General features: G+C 40.9%; 1 protein-coding gene across 4 annotated transcripts in view; it reads right to left on the bottom strand.

Annotated features, from left to right (window-relative positions):
• Window positions 1-8,238, bottom strand: part of plppr2a (phospholipid phosphatase related 2a) — a 79,446-nt gene extending 71,208 nt beyond the window's left edge. For all 4 annotated transcript variants that reach the window (XM_086185166.1, XM_086185169.1, XM_086185167.1 and 1 more), the window contains exon 1: window positions 7,849-8,238. The gene's annotated coding sequence lies outside the window, so the exon portion shown is untranslated. The remainder of the gene's footprint in view (window positions 1-7,848) is intronic.
• Window positions 8,239-19,689: the final 11,451 nt, after the last annotated feature.

The following is a 19,689-nucleotide window of genomic DNA, read 5'->3' as shown; positions in this document are numbered from 1 at the left end:
ACCAAAACATCAGCCAGAAAGCATAGGGACTGAAAAGTGGTCTGTGGTCACCACTTGCAGAACCATTCCTTTATTGGGGGTGTCTTGCTAATTGCCTAGAATTTCCACCTGTTGTCTACTCCATTTGCACAACAGCATGTGAAATTGATTGTCAATCAGTGTTGCTTCCTAAGTGGACAGTTTGATTTCACAGAAGTGTGAGTGAGTTACAATGTGCTGTTTAAGTGTTCCTTTTATTTTTTTGAGCAGTGTATATATATATATATATATATATATATATATATATATATATATATATATATATATATATATATAATTGCTATGTGTAGGAACTGAATACATTGGTTGGTTTTGATCACAGCATAACTGGTTTTGAGGTAACTGTATGAATTTGATAGAAAAGTCTGAGGTTTTGTGAATGTAGTTTGCATTTTTGGATTTGTGATTAAGGTTTTGAGAAAATGGTGGAGATTTCAAGAATTGTATTTTAGCAAATTGGGAAAAACTATAACACATACAGGCTTCTTTCTTAAAATGACTGGCCCGTCTGTAAATGTATCATTCCATCAAAGGTTGAAGAGGGGATTATAACCTTGCTACTTTCAACAGCTGATGATGTATAGGCTTTCTTTATATCATTTTTTCATTATGCGTTTTTAGTTCCATAAATTCCTCAAATAAAAAGGTACCTTTGATTGCTTGGACACTCTGCTTTTGTTATATTGCTTTTGGTGGCTGCCATGTGCTTTAAAAGTTCTAAGAATAGATTTCACTCTGAGGAATCCCCCCCGCCCCTTATTTCTGTGGTTAGTCAAGGGGGACAACATTACTCTTGCCCATTTCTAATTGAGAGTTTGAGTGCTTCATCCTGACATGATTTTGAATCACTTGTCATACAGTTCAACCTAAACCTGAGAGAGGACAGGAGGATGTTTTTTTGTCAGGCAGACCTCCATTGTGCTGGTGTGTGGTGTGATGTGCTCTGGAGCACGTTCCTCCTCCTAATCCCAATGCTGGTGGAAAGAATCGGCCTGAGGGATGAATAAGGCATGAAGCCAAGCTCATCGCAGTCCTCAGAACAATGCAATGTGCCAACCAACCACAACTGCTTTTAGAAAGGATTGCACACATGCCTGATATGCAGAGAAGAAGAAGCTGCAGGTCAAGGAAACAGTGAGAGAATGAGCAACAGACACAGATGGAGGAATTGACTCTGTTACATGTCCACTAGAGGCGGATAGGAAGTTACTATCACTCAGGGGAGGAGGGTAGAGGAAAGGAGGGGATTTCTTTTCCAAAATTTGTCAGGTTGACCTCCATTCCAGTGAGTTCTGTGTTATGTGCTGGAGGGTTTCTTCCGCCTCCCTTCCTCTGTGGGAGGCAGCACATAGAATATTCCTCCTACAGTTTGGCCCAATGGCTGAGAAGGGAGACTCATGATTTGTGAGTTGGGGGTGGCAGATCTCCTGAACAGAAACTGTGAGTTGGGAGAATCCTCTCAGGTGGTCAGAGATGAGGCAGAGTGGCTTTTGATCATTTATAACTGATAAGTAGGACACCACGAGAGGGATAATTTAACCAAGAGAATAGGAATAATAAGGCTTATTATGTACCCCGCTGGTGTACTTTGTCCCTCGCACGTCTGATAAAATGCATTTTGTCAGAAATGTTCTCAGTATTGCATTGGGAAATATCTTTGCTGCTTAATTAATATGAGAAGATCTGTCCACTATTTAGGATACAGGAGTCCGAAAATGAGCAAAACTCCTTGACATCAATGATGTTAAATATGGGACCCCACTGCAAGAGGGTTCTTAGTTCGAGCCCTGGCTTGAGCACGGGGTCTTTCTGTGTGAGTCTCCATGTTCTCCCTGTTCCTGCATGGTTTCTCTCTGGTACTCCAGCTTCCTCCCACAGTCCAAAGACATCAAGAGGGGACGAGGCTGATTGATACTCTAAATTGACCGTAGGTGTGACTGTGAGTGTGAACGACTGTCTGTCTATATGCAATGGGCTGGTGACCTGTCCAGGGTGAACCCCGCCTCTCGCACGAAGGCAGCTGGGATAGCCCCCCCCCCCCCCCCGTGACACTTAACAGTGGTGAAAAATGGATAGATTACTAGCTCAACAGCTATGCCATCATGTTTAAAACAGCTCCAGTTCAGTTAATCCTTACGGAAAGAGTTTTACTCCAGGAACCAAGCCAGCCAGTAAGCAGATGAATCATGACCATGAATTATTTATTTTGCCAAAAAAAGGTAACAGGAGAATGAAGAAAATGGCAAAGACACAATTCTGTGTCTATTATTATCGCAACAGCTACAAGTGAAAACTACTCAGCCCATAAGGCATTGCAATTTATGTTTCCAGCCCAGCATTTCATGACAAGGTAAAAGTTTTTGTTGTTGCTAGCTTAACTGTCACTAATAATTTCAAAATATTTCACTTTTCCTGTCAGAGAAATCATATTTCTATAACCATGTTCCTCTGAAACGATTGCAGATTCTTGTGAAATTCAAAATGGCTGACAGTAACCTGTTCAGTAAACATTTCTATAGAATTGGTAAGAGCAAGCTTTAATTTTATAGGACGTGAAGAGATTCTCCATGGGATCACTAATAAGGCAAGGTTGATATGATACAAACTCAAGGCTTTCTTTTGGGTCAGATACCATCATTTCACAACCTCGGATGCTTATGGTATTATGGCTGATTATCATTTCCTCTGTAGAGAATGTGAATGAGGTTTTCATTTCCAGAACCCTAACCCAATGTTGAACTTTAGACTGTGAAAACAATTTACTTTCTGCGGCTCTGAGACAATGAAATGGGTTGGGTTGGAATAGGTGGATCAGGAAAATTGCAGAAGTTTGGTACTGTACTATTTTGATACCTGGGCACTTGCTGCTTCTGCCTCCGTCTTAAAGGGTCACTCACTAAGTGTCCCTTTAAAGGAGCTAAATACACAATTCAGCCTTACATAAAGAACAAGTGGCATAAGGATGTGTGGGGTAGAGCATATAGTCACATGCCCTCTCTGTCTGTTGCTCTCCAACCATTGTTTTTATGCTGAGATGGCGCACAGTCAAATTAGTTGGCCCCTCCTCCTCTATGAAAAGCTCCTGAAAGTGAGTAGCACTGGTGGGTCATTTGAGAGCTAGGTGGGAGAGAGCAGACCAATACGTTCAGTTGAAGATGACCATGCAGACTTCAAATTGACACAGAATAGCTCTTCTACTCATGGACAGGATATGTAGATAATGTCACATTTCTGTTTTAATAAGTGTCCGAGTAACGTTTGGCACATGTTACATGCATTCAGTTTAATTTAATGTTACAATCCTAGCATTGGCTAATGACTGGGGCTCGAGGTGTTGCATTTCTAACATTAGTGGCAGAGTTCACATTAGTCTGGTTCTGTATGTGATGGCCATAGTGTGTGTCTAACATTGTGTTTGAATGCCATTTTACCCTACCAACCATTGTTAGTTGAAGATTATGGTATAATTATGCTCAAATGCAGCATCACCTCAATAAGCCATGCTGACATAGCAAATGTTAGCAATTAGCATTGTAAAATAGCAGCAAACAAACTGAAATGCTCATTGGATTTCTCGACTGTTACTGCGTGGTACGATGTTGCATGTCCACATATTGTTGATAGAGTAAAAGGGCATATAAGTTACAATGACAGTCTCTTTGGTTTGCTTGTGCATAGTACTACCACATATCAACCCTTCCTCCTGTTGTCATCACCTCTCTTCTGTGGCTATGAGTACTCCAGCTCCCAAAAGCAAGCAAAGACATCATAATGCACAGCATACTTGGGTCAAAGTGTGCCTCGATGCATAGACTTAAGTGGCCCAGAGCAGCAAGTTTTCTCTTTGACAGATTAGAATGTCTTGTGTTCCTGAAATGAACTTTGTGCTTTGCAATAAAGTTGAATGACTTGGGTTTATATTCATGCTTTATCCATTTTAGCATTATTAAGCTTTGTATCCTTGTAGATGAAGCATAAGTTATGGCTGCACTTGTTTAGTACTACGGCATATAGTCTATGCCAGTAAGTCACTGACAATACACAAGTGAAATTGGAGTTGGTACACTGTCTACAGTCAAGCAGTAGACTGTTATGGTATTTCACAATTACATTGTGTCTGAATGAAAATGATCCACACATCAATTTTATAAGAAATATATTATTTCTATTTTACTTATCAAAAATTAAAACTTATGAACGTTAATAATTTGACCCTTGACCCTGATGTGCTACACACATCAGCAGGGAAAGTCTAACGGGTTTCCCTGCCATACTGCATCATGCTGTCAGTTGGTAAAAGATTTATATGCAAAATATTTATATTCGTGGATATCATTCCCAGGCTCCCTTGCTATGCTAAACATAGTGTTGCTCACTGTCTGTAGTTCCTGTAAATGTTCATTTCATCGGCCACAGCACTTCCTCTCCATGTCTGAGGGCATCTCCCTGCAGTTCCTATTAACACACCATGGCAGTCCTTGAACCACTGCAGATGGCGGAGGACACTGATGGCCCCAATGCATCAAAAAACAGCCTTGGCTGATAGTCAAAAAGCTTGCTCTTCTTATCCAAAATCAAATTTTGAAGGAGTCTGGGTAAAAGATGAATAATCACACTAAAATGTAAATCAAAATTTAACCACACTGGCAAAATCAACATTTCACATGGGGTTGTTATTTTTACATTTCCTTCAATATTTTCAATAAATACAAGTACAGATGGTACAAACATGATTGCCCTTTCCCACCATTACCCAGGGCCTCTATTCTTTCCCGTTTCTGTCCCTGGCACCTCTGCGGGTCCACCTTGACCCCTGGCAGGTAAACCACAACCACTTCTTCCCCTTCTCCCTCTTTCCCAAAATAGCAGCCACTTGCTGCACCCATCCTCAGCAGATGAGTTGCTGCCACTCCCCTTAGAAGTTGGTTTACAATCAAAATCTACCTCATCCAAGCGGCAGCAGTTCTAGGTGTTTTCTACAATAGATAATTATTAGTAACAACAAATAGCATTAGCTACCATCATATAAATTTAAATCTCTGGCTGGTCACATTTTCACTCTATTTACACACAAATACCACTGCCATTTACAGCTTATCCAAAATGTAGCACCAATATTATCCAAGGTAGTTTTCAACTAACATTTCCACCAAGATAATTTAGCGTTACTAGCAGTTAGCTAGCATTGAAAAGAAAGCTGGTAGAAAACTAACTACAACCACTACATAACAAATCCGTGACATGTGACAACACTGTGTCAACAAATGAACACCAGGAGAGGCAAATGGGAGCAGTTTTCTTGTTTGTAGTATTGTGTACTTACTCTGGCACATGACATTGTCCAGAAGAAAACATCTGATTATATCCATATTTACTGTGTGAAAGTTGACAAATTCCCTGCACCAGGGGCAACTGAGAATGGTTACGTGGAGAGCAGGGGTAGGGTGAAAACTAAGGTGTGGCTCATGTGGCAGTTTGTTCTGGTGTGCATGTTGTACACAATGGGCAGCACGGTTGTGCAGTGGTTAGCACTGATGTGTTGGCCCTGTGCTGGACTGGCACCCCGTCCAGGGTGAACCCCGCCTCTTGCCCGAAGGCAGCTATGATAGGCTCCAGCCCCCCGGCGACCCTTTGTAGGATAAGCGGTTGAAAATGAATGGATGGTTGTACACAGCTATAACATCTAGTGGGGAAATGAGTTGGTATATAGCTCCTTTAAAGTGTGCTACAGAAAGTTTCTCAAGCTATGGTCAAGTGGAATGTAGTTTGAATGTGAAGTTCCATTTTGGAACTGAGGTTATGCTGTAATAATATTTTAAAGGGTGCACTGACTGAAATAGGTCAATGTGGTCCACACACACACACACACACACACACACACACACACACACACACACACACACACACACACACACACACACACACACACATATATATATATATATATATATATATATATATATATATATATATGTGTGTGTGTGTGTGTGTGTGTGTAAATATATACATATATATACATATATATGTATATATATGTGTATATATATGTGTATATATATGTATATATATGTGTATATATATATATATGATTTTAGTTGTCGTTAGGAAGTTACTGTTTCTCGCTGTGATGTACTGTTGAAAAAATGTTAAGAATCTTTGTCTCACCTGTGTTTGTGTTTACATATAAATTTCCTAAATTAAAAATGGCATTTTTTTGTGATAATAATTTGGTGAGTTTGGTAATTTACACTGGAGTAGTTAGTTGTCTGTTTTAAACCAACATAGATACAGATTTAGAATCAAACACACTCCTTTCAATGAAGTGTGGATTTAACACTCTAACTTAAGGGACAAGTTAAAATGGGCTGCTGGTCTTCTGTGCATGTGTGAGTCACTATGTGGAAGGAAAACAATGTCCATCTGGTTTTAATCTAATCGGAGCAGAACAAGTGAAAAGGAATCCTTAATCTGATAGAGGCACTATCACTCAGAGGAAATCAAATCAACCTGTCAACAGAGCCAAAGATGGTTCATGTGTGTTGTGTGAGGTCAGAAAGAATAACAGAATGCAACACAATTACACAACAGCTCAATCAGAATAAAACCATGAAAGCACTGAAATCAGAATGGGGGAAATTAGAGGAGCAAAGTGAACCATACAGGGTAAAGTTGATTTAAACACACACACACACACACACACACACACACACACACACACACACACACACACACACACAATGTGGAGAGCAGGACTTTTGAATCCCATGATGCTTTGATGACTCCAGTCAAAGTGGAGAGACCTGGACAACCATATGTCCTCTCTTCTGGCTCTGCAGCCCATCACCCTGCCCCAGGACATACAGTACATACGCATGTATATGGGAGCGTGCACACAGACACGCACACACTCACACATACTCTAATTCGGTTCAACAATCCAGACCATGCTTGATTTTAGAGTTATTTCTGCCTTGCCACACAAATTAAATGTCTTCTTTTTTGTGCATAAATCCACAGTCGTGCAGCAGGAACATATGAGAGGGTGCAGCAATGCATCATTGAAATGCCAAATGTCACTCAGTCATTCATCTGTGTGAGTGTGCTTCATAGAGAGAGAAAACTCTGCCCTAACCTAAATATTCAGGAATTTCATAGCAGCATGGAGCAGTGAAGCCACCATCTTTCTTGACCGTTTACCTGCAGACCCACAGCAACCGAGCAAAACATCCAATCCCGAGTCTCTTTTGGATTTTGTTGTTGTCTTTTGTGCAAGTGTGTGTGTGTGTGTGTTAAAACTGTGTCCATTTGTGCCCTGCCATTATCGCCAAATCTCTTTCAAATCAAATGCCTATTCAGGATCCCTTTCCCCTCTTTACCTGCACTCATATCATCATACTGTCAACACACTCCCCATCACACACTCACACGTTATGAACATGAAACAATACACCTAAGTTGAGTCACAGTAAACATCCCACTCCTCTGATTATACGGCAATCCCCTCCTACTATTAATAGAACAAAGTGAAGATGGAGAGTAGAGCTATAATGGGCTTGCAGTGCTGGATAATTAGTTAGCCTTTGTTTGGGGAATACCACCACAAAACACCCCCCCCCCCCCCGCCAACCACAAAACACACACCCAAAGGCACACTCAAAGGTCTTCTATTAAGAGTGCAGAAAATGTTAATGGTGACTTCCACAGCACATGTGCTGCTGAAGTCCCTCAGGGTGTTAAAATCATGGGGAGAGGGGGAAACCTGCCACACATCCATCCATTTATCATCCCCCTCCTTCTCTCAATACTTACCTTGGATACCTCGTCGCTGAGCTGACGGTTGCCGTGGTACCAGATTCCTATGCGGTGGCCATGTCAGATCAGATGATGGCAAAGTAGTGTAAAAATCTCCCTCAACCCAGACACCAGGCTTCCTCCTCTACACTCTGCTCCCTCTTGGTCCACAGCTCCTCAGACCGCCAGATGAAGAGATATCAGCAGCACCACCACCACCACCATCTCCAGACTGACCACACTACACACTCACCTTCCTTTTCATTTGGTGTTTCCAACTATGACTAATAAATTAAGTGGCTGAATTTCCTCCTGTGCAGCATTCAGTCTGATGCAGCTACAGAGGATGTAGAGATGGCTGCAAGAAAAATGTGTGTAAGGGAATAAGAGGGTATCCGCATGTGTGTGTGAACAGTGATCGAGAGAGGAGAAAGAGAGAGAGAGAGAGAGGGAGAGAGAGAGGAAGGGAGGGCATGCATTATGTGTGTCAGCTCATTTGTATTCAAAGCTTGTTTTCCCTCATCCCTCCCCTTCTCTCTCACTGTCCATCTCTCCTCTTATCTCCCACGATCCATCCATCCATCCATCCATCCATCCATGCATCCTTCCCTCCCTCCTCTTTCAAGCCATTCGCTTTTTCATTCTCTTGCCTCTTAGTGAATGGTGTGAGAGACAAAAAGGACATGAACCTGACCCAAAGCTTAGTGGAAAGGAGGGATGCAGACTAAGGAGATGTGTGTGAGTAAGGCTGCTCGGCTGCTGCCTCCAGCTCTGCATGCTCTGGATGTGGGTTAACCATACATGGCTATTGATCTAGCTGTCCTGAAGTACACGTACCATCACAGGTCACAGCTGAGGAAAGACTGGGTAGTAGCAATGTGTGCACATGTGTGTGTGTGTGTGTGTGTGTGTGTGAGAGAGAGAGAGAGAGAAAGGTGAATGAAAGTTTGGAGGAGCAAAGACAGACAAGAATTGGAGCAACGAGGTGATAGTCTGCAAAATCACTGCTGGCTATGATGATGTGTAGAAAAGACAGAATAGGCAGTTGAGGACACACCCTGCTATACAGTAAAATCAAAGCCATTTTAGACACATTATTTCTCAGTCGAGGGTCCACTTGCAGAGGATAATCTGCTTGCGGCAGTAATGACAAAAGATGAATAAAGTAGCATGAGTCTGGGATTGCAAGGTCATTCTGGCTGTGGACTTGCACAACATCTCAGGTTAAGACTGACAAGTCTAAAACGCTAGCTTATATATTTTATATGGACATTTATGGTTCCCTGATGGCAAAATTCAGCTAATTACAATCAGCCCCCACTGTAATTTCCAGAATAATATGGGACATACTTGAAGTGACCATGACCTCTGAACACATCGTGGGATGGTGGCAGTTTAAGTGTTAAGTGTTTAAACTGTGGCAGCATTGCATGCCAATGCATATAAACTGGGATCCTTTCATTGTGGACTCTCCAATTCTCTGGTTAAACAACATCATACAGTGGGCTGTGGTAATTGTTATTACAACACAAGAAAAGGGGTAGAATGGTGCTTGAATTCTGTTGCTGTTCAAAACCTTTAGCTAGCTGACAATGTTTTCAAACCTTGGCCAAGTTTTGTAACCTACAGTAATCAGACCTTAAAGGGACGAGCCAACTTCTTTTAGAAATACACTCATTTGAAGTCCTCCCTGGAGCCAGACAAGAAGATAAATTCCTCTCTCTGTGAATTCACGTAGAAACGTAACTCCAGTGTTCTGTGGAACAGAAAGATTCTGGTTCATAGATATGACTCCCCAGACTCCCAGTCTCATGGATGCTCTGCCTAAATCCTGCCTTCTATGGCAAAAATGAAGACTAACTCTTTAAACACAATAACAATATTACATTTTGGTAAATGTTTTTATTCACTAGTATTCAAAGGGATTGTTAAAGTATGCAACATACATTTTTCACTTAAAATGTGTTCATTTGTATGTTTTAGAGGTGCAGATATAAATTTTTGCCGTTTGACAGAGCAAAGTTTCAGTCTTTGTGCTGAGCTAATCCAACCAGTTGCTGGCTGTAGAAGCACACCCAGACACTCGTCTGACTACATCTTCCTGACTTTTTTTTTAATCTTTATCATGCGTAACTTTTGTTGCTTGAAAGTTTAAGAAAGCAATAGAAGAAATCAAACATCAACTGTACTGTGTTTGTTAAAAAATGAGACCATTCATGTTTAATTTGGTTCCACATCAGGGCACAAGCCAAAATGAATGTTTGTGGAATGATCTATAACAAACACAGCAAGTACAGAATCATAGTTATTGATGAAGTTACAGGAATAGGTCATAATTTTTAGATACTGATATTAGAATCATATTAGAACATTTAAGAATTATGATAATTGTAGGCGGCACGGTGGTGCAGTGGTCAGCACTGTTGCCTCACAACAAGAAGGTTCTGGGTTCTAGTCCCAGCTCGGGCACGGGAGTCTCCATGTTCTCCCTGTTCCTGCTGGGTTCTCTCTGGTACTCCGGCTTCCTCCCACAGTCCAAAGACATCAAGAGGGACCAGGTTAATCCAGACTCTAAATTGACCGTAGGTGTGACTGTGAGTGTGAATGGTTGTTTGTCTCTATGTGTTGGCCCTGTGATGGACTGGTGACCTGTCCAGGGTGAACCCCGCCTCACTCCCAAACGCTGCTGGGATAGGCTCCAGCCCCCCCCCCCCCCCCCCCCCCCACGACCCTTAACAGGATAAGCAGAAGAAAATGGATGGATAATAATTTGTATCTTGTCTTGAGGAAAACTAGAGTTTTCCAGAGAGGGAGGGGCTGGCTGTGCCCAGCCATGATGTTTGTTTACTAGAAAAAAAAAACAAGATAACACAAGACATATTTCATCTAGGAATCTGGAGAAAAAAAATAACAAAGTAATGCTTTTTTGTCTGTGTTGACCCAAATTCAGAATAAAGTTTTTCTGAGGTAAATGAACTTCAATGTGTGCTGTAAGACATTGGAGTGAGCCATGTTATGAAATAAGGACTGAATACACCTCAGCTATTCACTGACGTTACATGTTAATTTGCATTCATTAGTTTATGCCACAACTCTGTGCTGCTGAAACTCTTGATTTAATCTCCACAAAGGCACCTTACAAAATCACCAGACACAGGGCTGTGCTGTGTTTTTGGCTGCATTCCCATGTAAAATGATCACCCAAGCAAAAGCACCGTGAAGTCAGAAGGAGCTCAGATAATTGAAGAATTCCAAACAGGTATTCGGCTGAGGTGCTTTCTTCTAGATTATGAAATTACACAATCTGCCAACCGAATTTTTTATTCTGCCTTTATCATCAGCGCTGATATCAGGGAATATGAAGTCATAGAGTCACTCAAGCGATGTTTTATTGTAAAATACACACCATTCCAAAAACCTTTGCTGTTCACAAATTCAATATAAAACTGTCATGATTTTCATTTACCTGGACATGTGCAGGGATTTGGCTGGCCTTGCAATACCTGGAACAAAGGAAAGCCACTTCAAATTACGGGGGGGGGGGGGGGGGGGGGTGGTGTGTGTGTGATAGCGGCGGGGAGGAGCTCAGAGGAGAGCCACTGCTCCTCCACATCAAGAGGAGTTAGGTGAGGTGGCTCAGGCACCTGGTCAGGATGCCTCCCATACGCCTCCCCGGGGAGGTGTTCTGGGCACGATAAAACAGTAGGAGGCCTCGGGGAAGACCCAGGACATGTTGGAGAGACTATGTCTCTCAGCTGGACTGAGAATGCCTCAGGATCCCCCATGAAGATCTGGACAAAGTAGCAAAGGAAATAGAAGTCTGGGTGTCTCTGCTAAGGCTGCTGCCCCCATGACCCAACCACGGATAAGTGGAGGAAGATGGATGGATCAGATGGATGGATGGATGAATTGAGTGATAGCCAGCGGTACCATTCCACCTACATTTGTGAATGTAACGCATTGAGATAAAGCAACAACAAATCCAGATGGTGTTCTCACTAGCTAGCACAAGCTCCTGAACAAGCTAAACTCATTTTTGATTAAGCCAGCTTTTAATCAAGTCAGAATATTGTAAAGATATGTGGTTCATCTATGATCAGCCTCCATGCAAACAAGTATGCATGGCTACTCCTAGCTCTTTTTCATATCATTGAATTGTTGATTATAATAATTCTAGCAATAAATTGAGTTGAATGTAAAAAAAATAATAACATGACCACCTTCATAGGAATTTATCAGATCTCAGAGCACGCTTCTTGCACACGTCCTAAATGATCTGTCAATTGAATTTATTGCCCTTATCTGTCATTCCATTCAAATCACCATCCCACAAGGCTCCACATCCCCTCCTCCAATGCTGAGTGTGCAGTGTTGGTGGTGCTGGCCTGGCTCATATGGGTCTCAGTGGGACTGTCATGGTGGTCGATGAGGTATGGCCCCAGCGTCATGGAAATGAAAAATCTGCCAGTTATGGGGCTGTTATGGTTTACAGCACATTGGATGCTGGTCCCATGGGTCTACTCTCCTCTAGGCCAGGCTGTCCATCCCCCTCACTGGATCCTTGCAGTATCTTGAAGCCTACAATAGAAACCCCCAAACTCCATCCGTGACTGATGCAGTATGAGCAATATATGGATATAACAGGATGGAGGATGATAGAGATATGAAAGCAAAAGAAGGGTGGTTTAGATCTGACAGAGATTCATGCTCGCTGTGTTGTTGTTACTTCAGAAATGTCATAGGACATGGAAGCATGCACAGAAAAAATACATGAAGTCAATGGGATGTTAAAGTTAAATGTATGCATTAACACACTTACTCATTCATGCACAGTGAATAACCACAAGTCCAGTAACTGTATGCTGTATGTACTAGACATTCATGAATCCAAGCATCAACAGAGACCTTGGGATGTACAGATGGATGGCTGCATTTACATTTACTGCATGCCGGCACTCTATATGCAACATATAAATTATTCAGATGATCAATTCAATGTCAGTCAAAATCAGATGAGCATTCATGCAAGATGATTGGTTGATGTGATGAGTTTGCAATTGAAACAGCAGCTGAGACACACATTTACTCTGAATGAAATGTTTTAAAGGGACATTTAGCATTTTAGGAAATATTAGTTGCTGGAAATTTTGGTATCGACGGTCCGATCTAAAATTCTACTTGAAAGTGTTTTGTTTTGGTTTTTTTTAGAAATCTACACCGTTCTGCATGTGGCAACATTTAATTCTGCAGGAGGCAACCTTACATACACCCTCAATATGCAATTTCAATCCCATTATTTAAACACACTTCACAGGCACATAGTACCGACTACAAACATGCATTATTCCTGTGCAATTCTTCATACACAACCCCCCAGCACACACACACACACACACACACACACACACACACACACACACACACACACACACACACACACACACACAGTGTTCCATTACCATTATGCCAAGGGCTCCAGTTGTGGGGCAATTCATTAAAAAGCTCCGCAAAAAAGAACGACATTCCTGCACTAACCTCGTGTCTGCTCCTCCCACTTGATCCTGAGCTGTAGAACACAGAATAAAGCTCCTCTGTCTTTGCTTATTATCACACCAGATCACCCCTATTACATGTGTATTTGTATTAATAGGTATTTTAAACAATCAGTTTTTAGCTGGTCATTATTACAGAAAAAGATTTGCCTTTGGGTTTTTGACAGTTGGATTGACAAAAGAGGCCCTTTGTTATTTTGGGCTCTGGGAAATTATCATGATGATTTTTTTTTAAGTGCATAATTGGTGAATCGATTTAAATTGAAAAAATCTGGCAGATTAATCAATGATGCAGCCCTAAAAGCTGGGTATGTATTGAAAAAGCAGCTCAAAGGTTGGGTTTTTTTTGTAGGAACACATTGAAATAATCAGACAACATGAAGCTCTTTTTTTTTACCACTTATCCTGTTAAGGGGCGCAGGGGGGCGGAGCCTATCCCATCAGCCTTCGGGCGAGAGGCGGGGTTCACCCTGGACAGGTCTTGTTTTTTTTTCCTCTCTATGGTGCAATAAAAATGTCTCTGCACGGTGGGTACAGGACTTTGTTCTTGCACAAGATATTGGATTTCCAGGAGTTCTAGACCCAACATATAAAATATCTTGTCTGCTTTCAAACTATTTGGGGATTCATTTCATCATCCAGTCTCCTGACTTTATCATGAAGAAGGCCCATGTCACACTACTCATAAATATTGTATCGTAATATCTTAAATATGTACGCTGTGTGAAGATACTTCCTTTCTTGAAAAATGCCACTACAGATCAAGCACATAACCATAGACAAGGTTCTGCAAATGTCACGGGGGGGGGGGGGGGCTATGGCAGGTGTTCCCTTCTTTCTTGGTGATTGGAAAATAAATTCCATCTCATGTGATTTGATTTCCTGAGCTGCAGTTGGCCAATATCGCTCACTCCCATTTACTCAGGATGCAGTGAAGTGGTCCCTTGTTCATGTGGGCCTGCTATAAACCCCTCAGGCACAGAGACAAATGATGCATGTCATTGTGAACACACCAGATGGGGTCCTGAAGCAGAGAACATGGAGCAAGAGCAGCAGCCTCTCCATAATGAGATGTAAATAGCAGCAACTCCAGGCGTGGGATGGTGACAGGGAGGCACATTTCACTTAATGTCAGTGTAAAGTCATGTAAGTGACAGGTAGAAAACCTGCACGAAACTAATTCCTATTAGTCAAAGAAGTCTGTGGACAGCTGGCACTATTCTAAAACTACAACCCACAATAAAACTTCACATGATCAATATTTCTGTATTAACAACGGATCAAGTTACTCTCTGTATGTGCAAGGGAACCTACATACTATCACCTGGGTCAGTTGTTTCATTCACCCACACATTATTTTTTTTCTGTTTTAAATAGATGAGTATTCAAATACGAATTAAAGAGAAAGAAGCAATAATTTCAAAGTTAAAGGAGCATGAAAAGTACTGAATGTGCTATTCATATAGAAATGTTATAGTTGCAGCCAATTGTGTCATTCAGGTCACACAGTAAACAATGAGTCATTCACGGGTGACTAAATAATGCATCCCCACCAGTGGACACCAGACAGACAAAGAGCCCAGCCAATGGCAGAAGACAATGTCAATATGACCAAACAGATTGCTGTGGGACACTCACTGTCTATCACCTGAGGCACAAGAAGCCAATTTATTCTGGTTGCTTTTATTAAACATGGTGGCTTCAGCCAAACACACCACCACCACCACAGAATCCCTGTCATCGTCTGCATCACTGCCCACCAATTTGGGCCTGACTGTCTCCAGATAATCCCGCTGCTGTTGTCACATATTATCTCTGGCAGTAAACCATCCGATTGTATTTATCCTGGGCAGGTCCTGCGTCAAAGATAGGAAAAGAGATTTGTGCTTATGACATGAATTGTTCTAGTTTGCATCTTCTATGTATATACATGACTTTTTATATCCAGTTACAAGTATTGTATCATCATTTGGTATGAAACCATTTTCATATCCTCCAGGACCAAGGCCTGTAGGAATTTAGGACAATCATATGCAGAAAGAGCTCTAACTGTTTAAGAGATGATCTGAGTTTTATTGGAGTTCTTTAACATTTTAGAAAATGGATTATGAGAGTTAAAGCAATTCTTCCCCAAAAATATTTTTTCTACATCTCAAGTACTCAGAAGTTGGTGTCACAAAAACATTTAGTGCCTCCTCTCCTTCCTATCTTTTTCTGACTGGAGGCTAACAACTGCAACAGCAACAAATCAACAGCAAAACTGTCAATAATGTCTGTTTTCAAACTGTCAGGTGCATAATTTAATATAATCTTCATCTTCTTTATCTAGCTATATGCTAGCTATATAATCCACAGCATTTTTATTTGAGTAACATGCAAACTGCAGCCCCAAATGCTACTATAGCAATGACCTGTTACCGTAACATTTAGTTAAGTTTTCTGCTTTTTCTGCTCATTTTGTGCTTTTTAAAGATTTGAAAAGTCAGCTGAGACTGGAACTTGGCTATCGTGAAGTAGAAGTAAGGGCAAGAGCTATACTTCAGTGTAGAGCTTGATTAAATGAACTAGTTACATCCCACCATTAGAACTAAGCTATTAGTTTCCCTCTGATTGATTACAGCAAGCTCAGCTATTAAGCTGTTGTTTTTACGCTTATATTTGGTAGAATTCTGAGTTGTATCATCTGGCTGCCTTCTTTTTGTCTTCAAGTAAATTGTCCCTTTGTCATAGAGAGGAACTGAATTAGTCCTGGCTCAAAACTAATCAAAAATAAAGGGTAATTGACTGTGCTCCAATGTGATGCGAAGGTTAATTCAAAAATGTCTTATCTAGAACAGCTATCGGCTAAGTTTGATCGTTGATGCATTTGATGTGTGTTTGCATGTTCCTGGATGTTAGCGCTGTACAAAATCATCTCAGAGCTAAATCTGCAGCACACTGAAGCTCTGACAGTGTTACACACATCCAGTTCAGTGCCCAAGGCCTCTGAGACTCACGATAAGTAACCCACATGCTGAATTGGAGTGCCTCATTAGGTAGGATGTGCAGCGTTGGGGGAGAAGGAGGAAGAAGAGGGAGATGAAGGGAATCATTCTTCAGGCTCCATCTGGACAGTCTTTAAAAAAAACACACTCTTGTGATATATCAAGACTTGACATCGTCAGTCAAAAGAGCTGGTGACATGGAGAAGGGGTCGATGTTTGTAGGTCACCATGAAATCCTCTGAACTGCTATCTTACAGAACATAATCAGGATCTGAACAATCTGACCTGAACTGTCCTCAGATATTTGCTGTGTGATGACCACCGGTTATTGCTGGCCAAACACCAAAGTACAGAATACCTACTAACACCCCAGTGAGGAGGCTCTTTTGGCGGGCTTGTAGTCAGGATGTAATAGTTGCCCAAATCCATGATTTGACTTTTAATTTTATGGACAGATTTTGGTCCAGTTTTTAAGAATAATTGTTTGAACATTTGGGTTTGAATTGTAGATGTCCAAAAAACAAAAAACAAAAAAACAAACCCACTCTCCTACTAAAATATAGGTTTAGAATGGAACAAAATTTCAATTCTGTAATATATCATGATACCTTGTCTTGCAGTACAGTATCAATATACCCTGGTGCCAAATATTGACAATTTTAATCAAAGAGCTGATATTAAGAATGGCATCCCCCTCCATTATTCATTTATTTCCTGCTTTTTGCCTTTGGTGTCCCCGTATTGCTGCAAAAGTCACTAGCTTAGTCATTTTTATTGTCCATAGACGAATGTTTTGAATATGCTATTGATATGTAATGTCTGATCAGCTGTAAGGCTGATTTGAAAGCTATTCGAGTGCTCAGATTCTCTTTTACTGTGTTATGGGATATTGCTGATGTTACATTTGATGTAGATGTAACACTAAATAGAGTTTAATACATTAAGGAAATGTTTTCTGTATAGGTTATAGTTCAGGTCATCAGAGATTCAAATGTGTGAATTCCAAATAAGTGGCTTTACATTCATAAAAGCAGTCAAGCTCCTGTTGTAGCTTCTTTGTACCGTGCAATTGGAGTACTGTCGTTATCATAGAACGAGAAACAATCAAATCATTCTCTGAATCATGAGTATGGATCCAGACTGGTATGTAACAGTAGTCAGACAGTTCATCACATACCACCCCAAGTTAGCCAGCACCATTAAAGTCAAAGCCCACAGAGGAAAAATGGATCACTTTTTAATCCAAGACAGAACAAAATTTGTCCCTTTGTCCAGGAATTACTTGTTTTTTGACTTTTTAGAGTAATTTGATTCCCAACTCCAATATCTTGGTGTGTTATGCCAACTTGCCACTATGCCAAAGAGATTTCACCCAGACTAATGTTTTTACATGCATTTCAGAAACCAGTTTTCAGGTTGAATTTGGTTTGAACTCTGAGGTATGGTTTCTCTTCTTGTGTTCTGGTGAGAGGAAGAGTAATGGTTTCTCCCACATTCTCACTGAGAGATCTTTCCGTTTTACATTGAGCACGAACCTTCCATCCCAGCAATAACTCCCAAGCTGTTAAAGTCCTCTGTACAGCTTAAAGCGGTTCCTGGAGAGGCAGACTGGCAAATTCAAACATCATTACAGGGGCCTACAGCAAACACTGAGCTGTCATGAATCAACTTTGCAACATGATTGATAGGCACAACTGAGAGCCTCTGCCCTGATTCTGTTTGGTTTATTTGCAGTTAACAAAGCCATTCCTGTTAGAGTCATAACAGACCAATGAAGACCTTTCTCCCTCCCTCCCAACCACCTCTTTCTTTGTCTCTCTCCTATCTCTTTCTCTGCATAATTTATAAAGCTCTCTGACCCACTGACCCACTATTCTCATCAGGTGACCTGGTAATGAGGGGGAAGCCAGCACTGCAGATCAGGTCAGTGAGGGGCTTGAATCAACACTCATAGAGGAATTGTCAACTCAGTTTCAACGATGAATTTGCATTCTCATTCAGTGATGAAGATGTTCTAGTAGTTGGAGTATTGCCATGTTATTGTGTTATTATGAGATATCATAGATATTAAAAACAGAATGTAACGCAAGAGTGTGACATGAAATGTTACCTTGGTTGTTTACGCCCAAGCAAATATTTAAGACATTATTTTACTGAGAAGATCAAATAAGATGAATTTAATAGTGACATGGTTCTGGGAACGAAAGACAAGCTCCTAAAAATCACAGGACATCCTAATTCGTAGGACGGGAGGAGCGTGTGTTATGATGGGATGTTTATAGCAATGGAGGGCATGAAAGCTCCACAAGAGTGAAACAAAGCCCCCTGGTGGCAGCCTCCTCCATGCCTCCATGTTCATGGAAAACAAAAATAGAGGAACATTTTTTTTAAAGTGCAAACCAAATCAAATAAAATGTGAGATTTGAAAATAAAGGAAATGAAGAGCTTCTTTGATTGAAGTCAAAATGTTTGATCATAATGAAAAAAGAAGAAAAAACAAGCAAAGAAATTAAATTTGAATCTTGACATTCACAGTTTGATCTTAAATTATAAAAAGAAAAAAAGCTATGCTTTCAAACCACAAATTAAGTGTAAGGAATTGAATATAATTTTGATTTAATTCTGATAGCCTTTTGAATAAATAATGGACTACCGTACTTGATACTTTTTGGAGTCTCAATATTTGGACATAGCCAGAATGTCATTATCAGTATTTAAACTCTGAGGATTTTAAATAGTTTTTAGATTTTCATAGTTATGTCAACCAGATTATAATTCCACTGTTACAATGACGCACAACTTTCTCTAAAAATGGATATAATCCTTTCTGCAGAAACTCCACTACCATCATCATCATCATCATCATCATCATCATAACCATTCATCATCCTCAACTTCATAATTACAAACCACTTGCCTGGAGGATAAATAATTTCCTGCAACTGAACAACTCCAGAGCTGAAGCTCTGTTAGTAGGCACTCAACACCAGGTCAAATAATGCACCATAACGAATGTCACGCTATCTAGTTAGGAAATCCCCCTCTCATCATCACGGACTTAGATGTAAAAATTGATCCTCACTTGTCATTTTAGGCCCTTCTGTGCGAGACCTCTGTCCCACACTCTCTGTATCAGACGCTGAAACTGTCCACTCCTAGGTCTCCTCAGAGCAGGACTACTGCAAGACACTTCTCTTTGGGATCCCAAGAAAGAACCTCCAGAAACTGCAGGACATTCAAAAGTGTGCTGCCAAAATCCTGAAGAGAGGACCAAAATTTGTACATATCACACCCATTCATACACCCAAATATAAACCTTATGG

The sequence above is a fragment of the Aulostomus chinensis genome, chromosome 18, assembly GCF_037954235.1.
Source record: "Aulostomus chinensis isolate RoL2024-O1b breed Wild chromosome 18, RoL_Achi_v1.0, whole genome shotgun sequence".
NCBI lineage: Eukaryota > Metazoa > Chordata > Actinopteri > Syngnathiformes > Aulostomidae > Aulostomus > Aulostomus chinensis.
This window is presented reverse-complemented; position numbering and strand designations above follow the sequence as displayed.